This window comes from Hyaena hyaena, unplaced genomic scaffold (genome assembly GCF_003009895.1).
Source record: "Hyaena hyaena isolate Hyena2069 unplaced genomic scaffold, ASM300989v1 scaffold_351, whole genome shotgun sequence".
NCBI lineage: Eukaryota > Metazoa > Chordata > Mammalia > Carnivora > Hyaenidae > Hyaena > Hyaena hyaena.
This window is the reverse complement of record NW_024080983.1, coordinates 501,587-520,336: the sequence shown is the minus strand read 5'-3', so window position 1 is coordinate 520,336 and position 18,750 is coordinate 501,587. Positions and strand designations below refer to the sequence as shown.

The 18,750-nt window shown below is 37.6% G+C and overlaps 1 long non-coding RNA gene across 1 annotated transcript in view; it reads right to left on the bottom strand.

The window, feature by feature from the left end:
• Positions 1 to 15,154, bottom strand: part of LOC120243674 — a 54,701-nt gene extending 39,547 nt beyond the window's left edge. Inside the window, exons 1-2 of the long non-coding RNA XR_005531369.1 lie at positions 14,999 to 15,154; positions 13,693 to 13,786 (exon numbers count right to left, since the gene is read on the bottom strand). This is a non-coding gene — a long non-coding RNA (uncharacterized LOC120243674). The remainder of the gene's footprint in view (positions 1 to 13,692; positions 13,787 to 14,998) is intronic.
• Between the last annotated feature and the right edge of the window lie 3,596 nt (positions 15,155 to 18,750).

Sequence of the window (18,750 nt, the reverse complement as noted above, 5' to 3'; positions counted from 1 at the left end):
AAACCCCTCAGAAATACAAGCAAGTATCAGGGAATACCATGAAAAGTTATATGCCAACAAATTGGACAACTTAGGAGAAATGGACAAATTCCTAAACATATACTCACTACCAAAATTCACATGGGAAGAAAAAGAAAATCTGAACAGACCCATAACTAGTGAGGAAATCGAATCAGTTATCCAAAATCTCTCAATAAATAAGAGCCCTGGAACAGATGGATTTCCTGAGGAACTCTACCAGACATTTAAAACAGAATTAATACCCATTCTTCTCAAGCTATTCCCAAAAATAGAAATCAAAGGAAAACTTCCATACTCATTTTACAAAGCCAGCATCACTTTGATTCCCAAGCCAGAGACCTAGCAGAAAAAGAGAACTACAGGCCAATATCCTTGATGAATACAGATGCAAAAATCCTCAACAAGATACTTACAAATCGAATCCAATACCACATAAAAAGAATTATTCACCATGATCAAGTGGGATTCATTGCTGGGTTACAGGGCTGGTTCAATAATCACAAAATCAATGTGATACATCACATTAACAAAAGAAAAGATAAAAACCATATCCTCTCGATAGATGCAGAAAAAGCATTTGACAAAATACAGCATCCCTTCTTAATGAAGGCCCTCAAGAAAGTTGGGATAGAAGGAACTTAATTAAATATCATAAAAGCCATCTATGAGAAGCTCTCAGCTAACATCATCTTCAATGGGGAAAAACTAGAGCTTTCCCCCTGAGATCAGGAACATGACAGGGATGTCCACTCTCACCACTGTTGTTTTAACATAGTGCTGGAAGTCCTAGCATCAGCCATCAGAGAACAAAAGAAAATATAAGGCATCGGAATTGGCAAAGAAGTCAAACTCTCACTTTTCACAGACGACATGATACTCTACATAGAAAATCCGACAGACTTCATCAGAAGCCTACTAGAACTGATCCATGAATTCAGGAAAGTCGCAGGGTACCAAATCAATGTAACAGAAATGGGTTGCATTTGTAGACACCAATAATGAAGCAACAGAAAGAGAAATGAAGAAACTGACCCATTCACAATTGTGCAAAAACCCACAAAATACCTACGAATAAACCTAACCAAAGTATAAGATATCTGTATGATGAAACTATTGAAAACTTATGAAGGAAATTGAAGAAGACACAATGAAATGCAAAAACATTCCATGCTCATGGATCAGAACAATAAATATAGTTAAAGTGTCATTACTACCCAAAGCAATTTACACATTCAATGCAATTCCAATCAAAATTGCACCAGCATTCTTCTCAAAACTAGAACAAACTATCCTAAAATTTGTATGGAACCACAAAAGACCCCAAATAGCCAAAGTAATACTGAAAAATAAAACCAAAACGGGAGGTATCACCATCCCAGACTTCAGCTTCTACTACAAAGCTGTCATCATCAAGACAGTATGGTATTGGCACAAAAACAGACACATAGAACAATGGAATAGAGAATTAAAAATTGGACCCACAATTGTATGTCCAACTAATCTTTGGCAAAGCGAGAAAGAATATCTAATGGAAAAAAGACAGTCTCTTTCACAGATGTTGCTGGGAGAATTGGACAACATGCAGAAGAATGAAACTAGATCATTTTCTCACACCATACACCAAAATAAACTCAAAATGGATAAAAGACCTTCATGTGAGACAGAAAACCATCAAAACCCTAGAAGAGAAAGCAGGAAACAACCTCCTTGGCCTCAATTGCAGCACTTCTTACTTGACACATCCCCAAGGCAAGGGAATCAAGAGCAAAAATGAACTACTGGGACCTCATCAAGATAAAAAGCTTCTGCATGGCAAAGGAAACAATCCATAAAACTAATAGGCAACTGACAGAATGGGAAAACTTGGTTGCAAATGACGTATCAGATAAAGGGCTCGTATCCAATATCTATAAGGAACTCCTCAAACTCCACACTTGAAAAACAAACAATCCAGTGAAGAAATGGACAGAAGATATGAACAGAACTTCTCCAAAGAGGACATCCAGATGGCCAACAGACACATGAAACGATGCTCAGCATCCCTCCTCATCAGGGAAATACAAATCAAAACCACACTGAGATACCACCTCACGCCGGTCAGAGTAAAATGAACAAATCAGGAGACTCTAGATGCTGGTGAGAATGTGGAGAAATAGGCACCCTCCTACACTGTTGGTGGGAATGTCAACTGGTGCAGCCCCTCTGGAAAACAGTGTGGAGGTTCCTCAGAAAATTAATAATAGAACTCCCCTATGACCCAGCAATAGCACTGCTAGGAATTTACCCAAGGGATCGAGTAGTCCTGATGCACAGGAGCACATGTACCCCAATGTTCATAGCAGCAGTCTCAACAATAGCCAAAACATGAAAAGAGCCTACGTGTCCATCCACGGACGAATGGATCAAGAAGATGGGGTTTATCTATATGATGGAATACTACATGGCAATGAGAAAGAATGAAATCTGGCCATGTGTAGCTACATGGATGGACCTTCAGGGTGTTATGCTGAGCGAAATAAGTCAGGCAGAGAAGGACAGATACCTTATGTTTGCATTTATAGGTGGATTGGGAGGAACTTAACGGAGAACCATGAGGGAGAAGAGGGGGGGGAAGTAGTGGGGGAGAGGGAGGGAGGCAAACCATGAGAGACTCTTGAATGCTGAGAACAAACTGAGGGCTAATGTGTATGGGGTTGTGGGGAAGGGGGGTGATGGGCATGGAGGAGGGCACTTGTGGGGATGAGCACTGGGTGTTATATGGAAACCAACTTGACAATAAACTATGTAAGAAAAAAAAACGAACAACCGAATAGAATATATAGTTTCACTTGCTTTCTTATGCATAGAGAAACTTAGAAAGAAACATAAGAAACTGTATTAATAGGGGTTCCTTTTTCAGAAGAGGGAGACAGGGAGGGAGAGAAATTTTTCACTGTAATTCTTATTTATCCTTTCTGTTTTGAATGAACTTAATGGATTACTTATTCAAAATTAATTAAACACTATGATTAAGTTTAAAATGTAGCACTCTCTATCTGCTATTATAATTATATTAAAATCGATATTAATATTTAAAAACTTTCTTCTTTAACACATTTTCCAATTTAAAGGATACTAATAAATGTGGAAAAACTGGACTTATGATTTAAATAGGTATTAACAATATTTTCTGTCATTTCTATAATACTGCAGCACTTTCTTTGGAGCACGTTAGGGGACCAGAAAACTGAGGGAGCTGGAAGATATCACTGCCTTGGTAAACCTTGGGGTGTGCATTTTGTTATCCTATCTTCATCAAGCATTCCCAAGTGTGAGGTTTTTAGGCATTGTTGTATCAATTGGCACGTTCTCCACTGGCACACATGCTGTATGCAAGAAAATATTACAAAATGTGTATGTATTAATTTTATGAGAAAATAAGCACTATTTATATTTCATATATTCTTTGAAGGTAGTGTACATTGACATACATACATCTTCATTTTGTCTCTTTATGGAAGTTCAAGGTATCTTTAGGGAAGAGTGGGAATTCCACACACTTTACCCTTTGGTTTGCTTTGAGCACAATGTTACACATTGCGTTTTACTTATGCACAATTATATTTTCACATTATTTTATCTAATAATGAAACTGTCACAAACTGGACAGTAGCTTAAAGATATTGATGGAAATAAACCACAGATTGTAGATAACAGTCATGACTCAAGCACAACTAAAAACAAGCTGCCAGGGGCGCCTGGGTGGCTCAGTCAGTTAAGCGTCAGACTTTGGCTCAGGTCATGATCTCACAGTTTGTGGGTTTGAGCCCCGCATCAGGCTCTGTGCTGACAGCTAGCTCAGAGCCTGGAGCCTGCTTCAGATTCTGTATCTCCCTCTCTTTCTGATCCTCCCCTGCTCATGCTGTTTCTCTCAGAAATAGATAAAAAACATTTAAAAATTAAAAACAAGCTGCCAAACTGATGCTTTTTCTTTAGGCTTATCTGAACCTCCCAAGTAAAAGTGACATATTAATATTTTAGCTATGACTAAAAAGTGAAGGCCTATGATAGGAACTTGTACTACTGAAAGAGCATTTCAAAGATGAATATTTGGAATGTTTTCATCACCATGTGATTTTTTAAATTCCTTTTGGCCGAAACAGTATAAGTATGTTGCCTATAAAGTCTCTATTATCTGTATACAATAAAAACACAATTTTACAGACTTTTATATTTCAAGTAAAGAGATTCAAATTTATATCTATAAAATATATAAACATTACTTCTAAGTAGTATTTTCAACAACATCATGAATACAAATTTGCAAAATTTGTATTTGGGACTGAAAAATGTACACCATGATGTACTTCTTTCATATGGATCTATGGATCTCTAGGAGTTATTTTTTTCCTGTATGTCAGCATTTAAAACAAAAATGTAGATATAAACTCCATACCAGTCTTTTGAATTGCTCTACTACAGATCATTAAACCATGATTTACAAAGTAGTAATAATGGGAGATTGAGCTTGGGAAGACGATGAAGCAGGAGGACACTGAGCTCTCCTTGTTCCATGTTTACAATAAGGTACCATCCACACCCAAGTCAATGAACCAGAGAGCTGTCTAAAGACTGGCAGGACAAACCCCACTACTAAATTAAGAGAAGAAGCTGCATCTGAAAATTTAGCAATGTCAGAAAGGCAGAAGTAGGCTGACCACAGGGAGGGAGCTCTGCACAAGGAGAGGGCAGAGAAATGGGCGCAGGCACCAGCGAGCTCCCATGGGGAAGACTTATCCCCATAGTGTGGCTTTAAAAACCAGAAGGTCTGAATACTGTGAGTTTGTCAAACCAGTGAGACTTGGAGGCTGGAGCTTTAACAGTCAGCGGATTCAGCACTGGGCCAGCCAAGAGGATGAGTGAGAGCTGCATTGCTGCCCATAAAATGGCAGCAGACTGTGCAGAGAGGCAACATAAAAATGGCAGTTTACACAACACCAGAAGCAAATGGGAGACAGATGCGTTTATACTGATTTCAGGGTATGTTAGGGGATTTCAAAAATGAGGAAGCTGGCAGGTGCCATTTTCCTCCTTTGCCCCTCCCTCCCCCGCCCTCCCCCAGCATAACCACAGAGCCACCTTGAGAGGTGGTACTACAGATGCACTTGCTACCTAACCTGCTAGCGGTACACTATACTCCTCCCAAGCCTGCTAGACTCAGCCCGGGACTCAGGGTAAATTTTATTAGTGGATACGCCCTGCCCAGCCACCAAGCTGTGCCAGCTTTGTGCAATGGATCCGGCCCTGCCCAGCCATCACTGCATGCCATACCAAGCATCATTCCTCCAGCCACCCTAGAGCACAGTCCCCAGTCACCACAGCACTTCAGGGGATCTGGCATAGAACTAGTGGCCCGGCACAGCTTTTGCTAACACCCCTGCCCAACTCTAAAGTTCCCTGGTGGACATGCCCTCTCAGAGATGGCTTGCCTGAATCCCACCCACTGGCATCAGAGAGAGTAAGCACAGCCCACAATAGGCAGAGAGTCAATGCAGACAACTGCACAGAAAGGAAAAGTGACTCAGACATAATAAGAGGGCGTAAGCACATATAGGATACTCTCCTGAAGGTTCATGTTTACAACAAGATGTCATCAAACTCCTTTAGTTTTGTTTGTCTGGGAAACTGCAGAGCACTCTATGATCTCCTTTTAATAAAGTTGCTACCTCGAAGAGCAAAAGACACCGTTGACTTTCCTAACACACAGAAACAGACACAGAAAGGAAGACAAAATGAAGAGACAGATAAATTTATCCCAAATGAAACCAGAGAAAAAGGCCGTGACCAGAATCTAAGCAAAACATACATAACTAAAATGCCTGATTACAAAGATACTCACTGGACTTCAGAAAAGAGTGGAAGAGATGAGTGAGACCCTTAACACAGAGATGAGGAATAACTCAGCAGAGATAAAATGCTCAAAAAATGAAGAGAAACACACTTGAAGGAATGAACAATAGGATGGAAGCAGCAGAGGAATGAAGGTGACCTAGAAAACACAGTAATGGAAAGCAATGAAGCTGAACAAAAGAGATAAATTATGCAAAATGAGAATAGACTTAGGGAACTCATTGACTCCATCAAATGCAATAATATTTGTACTATAGATGTCCCAGAAGAAGAAGAAGGAGAAGGAGAGAAAAGGAGACAGAAAATGTATTTGAAGAAATAATAGCTGAAAACCTCCCTGATCTGGGGAAGGATACAGATGTCCAATTCCAGGAGGCACAGAAAACTCCCATCAAAATCAACAACAGCAGATCCATACCAAAACACAGTGTAACTAAATTGGCAAATTATAGTGATAAAGAAAAACTTAAGACAGCAAGACAAAAGAAATCAGTAACTTACAATGATAAACCCATAAGGCTAGCATATTTTTCAACAGAAACTTTGCAAACCAGAAGGGAGTGACATGATATATTCAAAGTGCTGAATGGGAAACATCTACAGCCAAGAATACTCTATTCAGCAAGGCTATCATTCAGAATAGAAGGAGAAAGAGTTTTCCAGACAAACGGAACTAAAGGAGTTTGTGACCACTAAAGCAGTCATGCAAGAAATATTAAGAAGGATTCTTTGAGTGGAAAGGAAAGACCAAAAATACGGTATAAAGGCAGGAAAGAAAATCAGTAAAAAATGAATATGTCTGCAAAAATCAGTTAAGGAACTAGAACAAAAAAGGATATAAAATTTAACATATACTTAAAATGTGGGAAGGAGAAAAGAATGGGTCCAAATTAATAGCCATCAACTTAATAAGAATGTTATTATTATATTACCAGATGGGATTATATATGAACCTAATGGTAATCATATATTAAAAACAACTAATAAATATGCAAAGCATAAAGAGAAAAAAATCCAATTACATCACTAAAGAATATCCTTAATAAATGAGAGAAAGACAAAAAAGGATCAGAGAAAATCTCAGAAACTACAAAGCAAGTATTAAAATGGCAATAAATACATATCTATCAATAATTACTTTGAATGTAAATGGACAAAACCCTTCAATCAAAAGACATGGTGGCAGAATGGATAAAAAACATGACCCATCTGTAGGCTGCCTAAAAGAGACTCATTTCAGACCTAAAGACACCAACAGATTGAATGCTGCCTACAAGAGTCTCATTTTAGACCTAAAGACACCAACAGATTCAAAGTGAGGTGATGACAAAACATCTATCATGTAAAGATATGTCAAAAGAAAGCAGAAGTAGCAACACTTATACCAAACCACACTTTAAAACAAGGACTGTTAACAAGAGACAAAGAAGGACACTATATAAGGAGTACAAACCAACAAGAAGTTATAACAGTTGTGAATATTTATTCACTCAATATAGGAGCACCCAAATACATAAAATAGTTAATAATGAACATAAAGGAACTGATTGATACAATACAATAACAGCAAAGGACTTTGAAATCCCACTTACATCAAGGGACAGATCGTCCAAACAGAAAATCAAAAGGAAACGTTGACTTTGAATGACACACTGGACCAGATGGAGTTCAAAGATATATTCAGATCATTCCATCCTAGAACAGCAGAATGCACATTCTTTTCAACTGCACACAAAACATTCTCCAGAATAGATCACATATTAGCCCATAAACTAGGCCTCAACAAATTAAAGAAGAGTGAGGTCGTACCATGTATCTTTTCTGACCACAATGCCATGAAACTACAAGTCAACCACAACAAAAAGTCTGGAAAGACCACAAGTATACGGAGGTTAAATAACATGCTACTAAAGAGTGAATGGGTCAACCAGGTAATAGAAGAAGAAATTTTAAAATACGTGGATACAAAGGAAAATGAAGATATGATAGTCCAAAACCTTTGGAATGCATCAGAAGTGGTCCAAAGAGAGAAATATAGAGCAATACAAGCTTATATCAAGAAGAAAAAAAACTCAAATATTCTAACCTTATGCCAAAAGGAGCTAGAAAAAGAACAAACAAAACCAAAAACCAGAAGGAAGGAAAATCATAATGATTAAAGCAGAAATAAATGATATAGAAGCTAAAAAAAAAAAAAAAGCCCACAATAGAACAGAACAATGAAACCAGGAGTAGGTTCTTTGAAAAAATCAAAATTGATAGATCTCTAGCCAAATCTATGAAGAAAAAAGAGAAAGGACTAAGATAAAATCACAAATGAGAGAAACAACAACCAACACCACAAAAATATAAACTGTAAGAAAATATTATAAAAACCTACGTGCTAAAAAATTACACAAAATAGAGGAAATGGATAAATTCCTAGAAACATAGGAAGAAATAGAAAACTTGAACAGACCAATAACGAACAATGAAGTTGAATCAGTAATCAAAAAACTCCCAACAAAGTCCAGGGCCAGATGGCTTAGGTGATTTCTCCCAAACATTTAAACAAGAATTAATATCTATTCTTCTCAAACTATTCCAAAAAAAAAAAGGAAAACTTCCAAATTCATTTATGAGGCCAGCACTACCTGGATACCAAAAACAGATAAAGAAATTACTGGAAAAGAGAACTATAAGCCAATATCCCTGACGAACACAGATCTAAAAATCTTCAGGATAAGCTAGCAAACTTAATGCAACAATACATTAAAATAATCATTCATCACAATCAAATGGGATTTATTCCTGAGTTGCAACTGTGGTTCAATATTCAAATCAGTGAGTGTGATACACCACAACAATAAGAACCCTATGGTCATTTCATAGACAGAAAAATCATTTGACAAAGTTTAATATTCATTCATGATAAAAACCCTCAACAAATTAGGTTTAGAGGGAACATACTTCAACATATTAAAGGTCATATATGAAAAGTCCATAGCTAACATCATCCTCAATGGGGAAAAACTGTGAGCTTTTCCTCGATGGTAAGGAACAAGACAATGATGTCCACTCTCACCGCTTTTATTCAACATAGGTAGAAGTCCTAGACACTGCAATGAGACAACAAAAAGAAAGAAAAGGCGTCCAAATTGGCAAGAAAGAAGTCAAACCTTCACTATCTGTAGATGACATATTAGATATTGAAAATCGGAAGGACTCCACCAGAAATCTGCTAAAACTGACAAATGAATTCAGTAAAGTCATAGACTACAAAATCAATGCACATAAACCTGTTGCATTTTTATATACCAATAATGAAGCAGCAGAAAGATAAATTAAGAAGATAATCCCATTTACAGTTGCACTAGAAATAATAAGATACCTGGGAATAAACCTAATGAAAGAGGTAAAAGACCTGCATTCTGAAAAATGTAAAACACTTATAAAACGGAATTGAAGAGAACACAAAGAAATGGAAAGACATTCCATGCTCATGGATTGGAAAATCAAATATTGCTTAAATGTCTATACTACTTAAAGCAATTGACACATTGTGTGCGATCCCTATCAAATACCAACAGCATTTTTCACAGAACTAGAAAAAAATGATCCTAAATTTGTATGAAACCATAAAATCCCCAAGTAGCCAAAGCAACCTTGAAAAAGAAAAGCAAAGCTAGAGGCATCAAAATTCTGATCTTCAAATTCTATTACAAAGCTGTAGTAATCAAAACAGTAATGTACTAGCACAAAAATAGACACATAGATTAATAGAACAGAATAGAAAACCCAGAAATGAACCCACAACCATATGACCAATCAATCTTCCACAATGCATGCAAATATATCCATTACGAAAAGGACAGTTTCTCCAACAAATGGTGCTGGGAAAATGGGACCACTTTCTTACTCCTTACACAAAAATTAAATCAAAATGGATCAAAGACCTAAATGTGAGACCTGAATCTATAAAAATCTTAGAAGAAAAAATAGACAATACCTCTTTGACATCCCACAGCAACTTTTTTCTAGATAGATCTCCTGAGGCAAGGGAAACAAAAGCAAAAATAAACTATTGGGACTACATCAAAATAAAAAGCTTTTGCACAGTGAAGGAAGGAATCAACAAAGTTAAAAGGCAGCCTCTGGAATGGGAGAAGATATTTGTAAATGACATATCTGATAAAGGGTTAGTATCCAAAATACAGAAAGAACTTATAAAACTCAATACCCAAAAAGTGAATAATCCAGTCAAGAGATTGGAAGAAGACATGAAGAGACATTTCCCCAAAGACATAAAGACAGCCAACAGACTCTTGAAAAGATGCTCATCATCATTTACCATCAAGGAAATGCAAATCAAGACTACACTGAGATATCACCTCATACTTGTCAGTATGGTTAAAATCAGCCACACAAGAAACAACAGGTGTTGGCAAGGATGTGGAGAAAACGGAACCCTCATGCACTGTTGGTGGGAATGCAAACTGTGCAGCCACTCTGGAAAAGAGTATGGAGGTTCCTCAAAAGTTAAAAGTAGGACTACCCTATCATCCAGGAATTGTACAACTGGATATTTACCCAAAGAATACAAAAACACTAATTCAAAGGGATACCTGCATGCCTATGTTTATTTCAGCATTTAAAATAGCCAAAATAGGGAGATATTACACACACACACACACACACACACACACACACACACACACGTGCACTCTGGAATATTATTTAGCCTTAAAAAAATAAAATCTTGCCATTTGCAATGACATGCATGGAGCTAGAGAGTATAATGCTAAGCAAAATAAGACAAATACCATGACTTAACTCATATGTGGAATTTAAGAAACAAAATAGCAAAAGGAAAAGAAAGAAAGAGCTAGAGGGAAAGACAAACAGGAAACATACTTTTAATTATAGAGAATAAAATGATGGTTACTAGAGGGGAGGCGGGTGGGGGATGTGAAATAAGGGATGGGGATTAAGGAATACACTTATGATGAACACTTTGTGAGGTACAGAAGTGTTGAATCACTATTTTGTACACCTGAAACTAATATAACGCTGTGTTAACTAGAGTTAAAATGAAAATTTTGAAAAAGTAGTAATAATTAAGCCTATTTAATCACATTTAACATTAATTCATTAAAACAATTTAGTCCATTAATAATTTTCTGAATGGTTTATTTTTTTTAGCTCATAGAGTCCATTTGTTTTTCAGCATTATTGAAATATAAATGACAAAAATACTAGATATTTGAGGTGTACAAAGTGATGATCTAATACACACACACACTGTGAAATGATTACTACAATCAAGCTAATTAACACATTCATCATCTTACATTGTTACCATTTATTTTTAATGTGGTGACAACACTTAAGATTTACTGTCTTGGTAAATTTCAAGTATGTTATGCAATACTATTAAATATAGTCACCATGTAATGCTTTAAACCCCCAAAATATATTCATCTTACTACTGAAGGGTGTGTTCTTTGATTAACATCTCTCCATTTTCAAAGTCTATTTCCATATATTTTAATGCGATATACACTCCATTTGTAATTCATGTATGGATTTTATCAACATACATATAGTGGTATTGGGTGTGTTCTCAATTGTTTTAACTGTTAAATGTAAGCAAGCAAAGCACATGAATAAACGTAGAACACTGTACTCATTGAACAATAACTTCCCAAGTTTTAGCTATTCAAGATGAATAAATTCTAGAGGTCTGCAGTGCAATATAGTGCCTATGGTCAACAATATGGTAATAGTGCATTTAAGATTTTGAAGATGGTAGATTACATGTTAAGCATTCATATCACAAAGTAGGCAAACAAGGCATGATTGTGGGGATAGTATCTAGGTGTATGCATATGTCCAGACTTAGCAAATTAAATAAATTTAATATATGTAGATTTTTTAGTACATCAATTATACCTCAATAAAGCTGCTTAATAAAGTACGTGGAGGCAATTGATGTAAAAGGTAAAGTTCGGATTCATTAGTAAGGGGTTTAATCCCTCCACTCTTGAGCTTACCTATTTAGTTACCTCTCCTCTTTCATCCCTTCCGTCACTCTATATCCCTTGCCTTAACCCATGCTCCTTTGCCTACACAGTTTACTTTGTCTCCACGAGTCTACATAACATAATGTAATCCATTTTTTCTGTTCTTTCACCCATGTTTATTTTCTCTATCATATCAAAATCCTACTCAGACCTCAAAAGCTAGCTTGTGACATTTTGTCCTATCTTCCTTCATTATGCTTCCATACAACTCTGTATACCTCCATTATAGCTCCATTCATAGTTGTCCTTCTAAGAGCTTCCATAAATGACTCTCTCCTCTCTTGAGTTCCTCAAGGTCAAGGATCACATTCACGTGTTGTCACAATGCCTGGCATAGTGACTTGTACAGTACAAGCACCAATAAATGGGCTAGAGTGTATCTCTTCCTCCTCACAGGAAGAGAGAAATGAAATAAATGGCTACACTGTGATTAGAACAATGGGCTAGTCTGAGATGCCACAAATGCTTACTGGCAGCCACGACTGTAATAATGTTTTGCTTACATAGCACTTTTCAGTTTAATCTTTACATCATATTCTTATAAGTAAATTTTTACAAGGATTCTGGGAATTGATGTGACTGCAATTGGAAATATTCCAAGGATTTTATTGAAACAGGAGACAGCGCAAGAAAATGACCAGATGTTAAACACTATGCGCATGTACCTTGGGCATCTCATTTTAGATCTGGTAGAATATGGACAAGGGAGTAATTTTTCAAAATTGCATGTGGGATTCACATGCACAAAGTCCATAATTTTCCCACATGTACCTGAAATAATGGGAGTAGAGACAGCTATGCTTCTATGTTCCCTACACACATCTAAGTAAGAATGAGACCACGGGGACACATGAGAAGTGCTCAATGGCTTTGCAGTGGTTTGTAATTCTTTCCTCAACAAATAATATCATTCTCAGCATGAAAATACCGGTAACATATGCAGTGGGGATAGAGTCAGCAATGAGGTTCAAATAGGAAACAAAGATATCTATTTTCTTTTTATATATTTAGTCCAACATAGGATTTAAGAAATATATAATTCTAATATTTACGAAAGGAGAGTAAATTAGGAGACACTGGTTTAATGACTGTTCATCCTGTGGTAGCCAGACATTATTTACAATGCTGTATCAGCCACTTGACAGCTGTACTATTTGTGGCAAATTATAGAACCTTTTTGCACGCATGTCTCTTTTGTCTTCAATGGAGTAGCAATAAATGCTTCAAAAGGTTATTGTGCTAATTGAAATAATGGATGCATCACCTAGCACATAGATATTTAAAATTATAAATGCAGTATTAGCGGTATTTAAACTTGCAAATGGTGAAGATAATTTTGTTTACTAAAAAGTAGTTTTAATTACTCTGAATATAACATCTTGCATAAACCTAAGTAAAGCTAGTTTACCAAAGTGAATAAATCTATTTCCTAATACAGTAAATAGAGAGAAGTCTCACATGGCAGACTGCATTCATGTCCCCAATTCTTCACTCCTTGCTGTACCCATGCCCTCTGCCATGAACGAAACTTTGCAATGTCCTTTCATGCTGAGTAAGTCTCCTTGCCCATTCCCTGAAACGGACCTTGGCCACATAGCTTGACTTGGTAATCAGAATAAAGTGGAACTGATGAGGTGCCAGTTCCAAACCTAGGCTTCATGCATATTTCTACAAATTCTTGCATCTGCAAGTACCATGGGAAAGGTATGCCCAGACTCACCTCTTGGTGTCCAGAGCATAATGAGACAAACTTGGAGCAGATTCACCTCAGCCAGGCCCAGCATATATCAAGTGATTTCTTGACAAACCACAAACTGTAGAGGTAACAAATAATAGTTACACATTGCGTTGGGACAGTTTAATTATGCATCGATAGTTAAACTGATACAGATACAATAGTTGAGAAGGAGGAATATATATGGTCCCAAAGCACTCTAGTCAAAACATATCACAGGTCCTAAAATCCTCACAATTTCAGCTAACACTTAGTGATTATGTGTTCCTTCTGGAAGTTCCTTGATAACTCTAACTCTGTCACATGTCTAAAGTAAATATATTATCTTCATAATTTCTAATGTTAGCATTTATGAGGGTTAAGAATAAGGAAAATGGAAAGGCAAGGACTCTAACTGAAATGGTTCAGGGAGCTCAAAAGTGGGAAAATAATTGCCAAGAACAAATGTTACATCCTGACAAGTTTTTCTTTCTTCAAAATTCTGTCAAGGAAAAACATTTTTATTAATTTATCTTTTTTTTCTGACCATGAGGGTAATTTCTAGTCATTGTACAACAATTTGGAAAACACCTAAAAAGTAGGAAGCATATAAATATCAGTAACCCTATAATGCAGATAAAGTCTTTATTTTAAAATTTAGAAGTACATTATTTCATATTTTTAACTGTGTTTATATAAATGTTGTAGGTTGACATCAAACTTTAAGCCATTTTCTCATAAACTTTTTCCACATAAGTATTTTATAAAAAACATTATGCCATCAGTAAATATATTGGAAACACTATTTGATTTCAATGATAGATTCCATCATATCCTTGCTGATTATTTGTGAGAAATGTTTTGACTCTTGGTCCACTGTGTATTTTAAATGTTTCAAAGCCTTTCCTAGGATTGTTCAAAAAAAACTTTAAGTCAGATGTAGTAAAATTTTGAATTCTACATAAGCATTTCTAGTACTTTTTTCCCACTAGGCTTTGTTCCACAGTGACAATACAGAGAGTTGGTTAAGAATACATGTATTACCTCATTTAATCAACTAAAAAACCTAAGAAGACAGTACTTACTTATATCACACATTTATACATGAAGAGTGAAGCTCACAGAAGTTAAATAAATTGCTTAAACCCATGAACCAAATAAGTAGTCTGATCTCATCAGGCTAAAGTTTACCAAGACTGAACTCAAGCTCTGGCTCCATAACAGGCCATCTTGAATGTAAGTGCCTAAAAATATAATCTTTTATTATTTCCCATGATTTAAGTTGACTAGGAGTGTCTTCCACTGAGCTCACCTGAGGTCACTCATGCAAATACACACAGCTGAGCCGGGGTGATCTAAGATGCCCTCTCACGTGGACCTGGTACCAGCTGCAATAGCAGCTTAGACTCGCTGGGCCTATCCCTCCATTGGGTCACTCATTCCTAAATTCTTCAGAGCATGGACAGGTCAAGGTTCCTAAAGGACAAACACAGAAACCCACAAGGTATATTAAGGCTTAGCCTTGGAAGGTGAGCAATGTCACATCTGAAACATCCTGTAAATAGAAACAAGTTATTTGGGACACCTGGGTGGCTCAGTTGGTTAAGCATCTGACTCTCGATTTCCACTCAGGTCATGGTCTTGTGGTTCATGGAATTGAGCCCCACATTGGGCTCTGTGTTGCCAGTACAGAGACTGACTGGGATTCTCTGTCTCTCTCTGTCTCTGTCTCTTTGTCACACATGTGTGCACCCGCGCGCACGCGCACGCACACACACACACACACACACACACCCCACCCCACCCGGCTTGCTTGCTTGCTTGCTGACTCTCAAAATAAATTAAGAAATAAAAGAAGAAAAGAAACTAGTTACAAGCCAGCCAAAGATCAGCATGTAGAGATATAAATTCAACCTTTGAAGGGAGAAAAAAAAGATCCATTACAAAAGGTGTGCTCACAGAGACACAGGACTCATCGGGCATCATTATTGTCCACCAAACTACTTGCTATGTAATATTTCACTATCTATTTGCCTTGTAAGCCTTTGTCACTGTTTGTAAAGTGCAACCACACAGGTTATAGTATTCAAAGGTGATGGCTCTCTGAGCAACAGATATCATTAAGAGGTTGTTATGCCTGGAATGGAGCACCTTTAATGACTTCACAGTGCCTGCTATAATTTGTATGCTTTGCTTCATTAATTGTACTTTTTGCTTAGAGTTGGAGGGAGCCTAGGTGAGCAAATATTGCTCGATTCTGGAAATTCTTTCCAGTTGACTGCTTGTAAATACTGAGTTGTTAGTTCACGTGTCACCATTTTTGCCAAGGGAGGAAGTTATTTGTTCTGTGGATCATCTAGTCCTACCCCTCCCTGTCTTCAGTGACCATCACTGGTGATGAGGACCAAAGCAACAAGGGCTCATGCAATTGACCACCCATGGGCAGGTTTCCTTGTACTGACAAGGTCTGGAGTTGGGATGGTTTTGAGGACAGGAGCTTGAGCTGGCTGACCGGAACCCCACAGCAACTACCTGACGACTCTGACATGTCCTCTCTTGGCGTCCTGCATCAGAGGCGTATGTTTGAGAACAGAGACTTCAGGGAATGTGAAGGGAGGAAATAAAGACAGTGAGGACTGAGAAATCACAGAAAGAGGCTGCCAGGCTACGCGTGGGAATCAGGAGAACACAGAACACCAGGGCGACCATACATGCTCTTCACCCCCCACCCCAACCCACACAAAGCCATTCTCACCCCCGGACCGCTCCTCTGGGGAAGGGCACAAGAACACAGAGGGGGGTAAGCTTCCCGTCCCTCATTCTCAACCCACTCTCACTACTCTCACCAGCTGCCTCGGCAAATCAACTGGAAGGCAAGACACGCCAGGGGCGCCTGGGGGGCTCAGTCGGTTAAGTGTCCGACTTCAGCTCAGGTCATGATCTCAACGGTTCGTGGCCCACGTCGGGCTCTGTGCTGACAGTTCAGAGCCTGGAGCCTGCTTCAGATTCTGTGTCTCCCTCTCTCTCTGACCCTCCCCTGCTCTCACGCTCTCTCTCTCTCTCTCTCTCTCTCTCTCTCTCTGTCTCTCACACACACGCACACAAAACAAATAAATAAAACATTAAAAAAAAAAAAAAAAAGACAAGACGCTCCAAGCTACGTCTTTCCCAGAATCACTTACCTGAACCTGGAACCACAGAACAGCAATGCAAGCTTCTCTTAGGAACCAGGAGGAAGGGAAGGCAGAGGACAGAGTGTCCTGCTATGGAGACTTCAGCAATCCTGCTCCTACTTGGCTCCTGGAGGGAAAAGAGCCCAGCGGAACCTAACCTGACCTTACCCTACCCTACTCTGCCCTGCCCAGCCCAGCCGGGCCCCTGGAATGGTCAGCGTGGCCTGGAATGATCAGCGTGGGAGTGGCCATAAGCACCTGGCCTTCCCCGCCTGAGTGAGTGCAGCCTGAAAGGTCTTTATCTTTGTTTGCTTTTCTTCTATGAACCATACCTATAGCATTACACAGAATCCTTAGTTGTAATTATGCATGAATCTGCCATTTGTTTCAAAATGTAGATTATTTCCAACCTGAATGCTCCTTCATGCTCCTCCCAGGCAATACCTCCCTAAAATAATGACTATTCTGAAATCTATCAGAATAGATTAGTTTTGCTGCCTTTGCTCTCCATAAAATGGAACCAGGCACGGTGTGCTCCTTTGTATCTGGTACCTTTCTCTCAATATTAAGTCTGTGAGATGTAGCTGTGCTCTTATGTGTAAAAGTATTTTTCCTTTATATTGCTCAATGGTATTGAGCACATGAATATTTTATCGCTGAAGTTATTCATTCATTCAAAACTTGATAGACTTTTGGTTAGTCTGTGCTTCTGACTGGCCAGAGATAATCTGAGGTTCCTGTGACCTCATCATTGATATGATTAATTTGCCAAAGTGGCTCATAGAACTCAGGGCATCATTTTATTTACTGTATTACCAGTTTGTTGTAAAATGATATAACTCAGGGAAAGTCAGATAGACGACATATATCGGCCAAGGTATGTGAAAATGAGCCCCTCCGTGTGTTCATTAACCCAGAAGCTCTCCCAATTTCATCTTTTCTGGATTTTGTAGGCTTCATTACATAGGCCTGAGTGATTAAATCATTCACCATCTGTGATTAATTTAACCTCCAGCTCCACCCCTCCCCCTCCTCCCCAGAAGATAGTGGGTGAAGCTGAAAGCATGAACCATCAGATCATGTGGTTAGAGCTTCTGGCAACCAGACCTCGCCCTCCAAAAGTCTTTTCAAAAGTTCCCTCATTAATATAAATGCAAGTGTAGCTGAGAGGGGCTTGTTAAGCATAACAAAAGACAACTATTTCACCTTTATTAATTTGCAGCTATTTTAGGAACTAGAAACAACTAAATATTATAACAAAATGTGCCTCTCTGTCTCTTACACAGGAAGTACGGTGTTTTAAGAACTATGTTCCAGGAACCCTGGATAAAAACTAAATATATATTTATCATAAATCACTATATCATGTCTCTAAAAACAAAGCTTCCTAAATAAATGAATAATTGATGTATAAGAGAGCAAGTAAGAACCACCAACAAAATTTTAAAAAGAGTAGTTAAAGTACATTTAATTATAAATATTTGGAAAATTTTAGACCAAAAAATCAGTAGTATCAATATGAATAAGTTCAGCTCATCCCTAAAAATAAAAATATTTTTTCAATTTTGCCACAAATTAACACCGAATTATATGATTTATACAAGAGAAACGTCTAGAAAAAAAAGAACAAACCACAACCTTCTCTTTTCAAGAAAAAAGGCAGAAAGAGCAAATATAAGGAATAATAATGGCAAAGGAGAAATAAAATTGATAAGGGAGAATTTTTTAAGAAAATCATAAGACAACCTAGAAGAAATGAATAAATTCCTAGAAACATGAAATCTTTCAAGACTAAATTAGGAAGAAGTAGAAAATCTGCACAGACCAATTTCTAGTGGTGAAATTGAATCAGTAATTTAAAAAAAAAACACATAAAATTCCCAACAAACAA